The following is a 495-nucleotide window of genomic DNA, read 5'->3' as shown; positions in this document are numbered from 1 at the left end:
AACCTAGACACATCATGGTGAATTTTCCGAACTCGAAGATTAAGGAAAAAAATTTTAAAAATTAAAAAAAAAAAAAAAACCAGCAAGAAAAAGTAGATTACCTACCAAAGAGCAGGAATCAGATCAGCATCTTATCTGCAGTACGAGATGCTAGAAAACAATGAAATGATGCCTTCGAAGTCCCAAAGGGAATTATTTTGAGCCTAGAACTCTTTCTTCAGCAAAACTGTCCACACATATGTGTAGATGGATAGCAAGTTTGAACATGCAAGGTCTCAGTTTACACTTCCGAATGCTTCCTAGAACAATTATTGGAAGATGCAATCAGGAAAATGGAATAACTAATTTATCAAAAGAAGTGTAATTCAAGGAAAAAATAGGAGTTTTAATTAAAGTTGAATAATTGATGATAATATGGCTATAAAATACACTATAAATTTTAAGAAAGGATAATATAATATAAAATAATTCAAAATAATTAGAATTTAAAATTCA

Source organism: Pteropus alecto, unplaced genomic scaffold, assembly GCF_000325575.1.
Source record: "Pteropus alecto unplaced genomic scaffold, ASM32557v1 scaffold3, whole genome shotgun sequence".
NCBI classification, from domain to species: domain Eukaryota; kingdom Metazoa; phylum Chordata; class Mammalia; order Chiroptera; family Pteropodidae; genus Pteropus; species Pteropus alecto.
This window is presented reverse-complemented; position numbering follows the sequence as displayed.